We start from the raw sequence: 395 nt of genomic DNA on the forward strand, positions 1-395 counted from the left end.
ATTAAGGGAAGTTCAGTGACAACGAATAGTAGCAGATCCATTATTTATAGTAACATTTACGAACATAAGTGAAATGAGACGAAAATACATGAAACGAATAGATATGTGAGAAATACAAAGAAGAAAAAAAAAACAGGAAGAACTTAAAAAAGAGGAAAAATAATTAACACGTCTGCGGAAGGAAGAAAGGGAAGAGGATGCGAGAGAATGGAAAGACAAGGATAAAATACGAATTGCGAAACGAGAAGAAGACAAGAACAAAATACGAATTGCGAAACAAGAAGAAAACAAGAACAAAATACGACTTGCGAAACGAGAAAGTTCATTTCGCTCGATCTTGACTCCATCTTCGTTCCATTATCTAACCCCCGCCTTCCCTCCGCATCGCTGTCGCC

Source organism: Penaeus chinensis, chromosome 9, assembly GCF_019202785.1.
Source record: "Penaeus chinensis breed Huanghai No. 1 chromosome 9, ASM1920278v2, whole genome shotgun sequence".
NCBI lineage: Eukaryota > Metazoa > Arthropoda > Malacostraca > Decapoda > Penaeidae > Penaeus > Penaeus chinensis.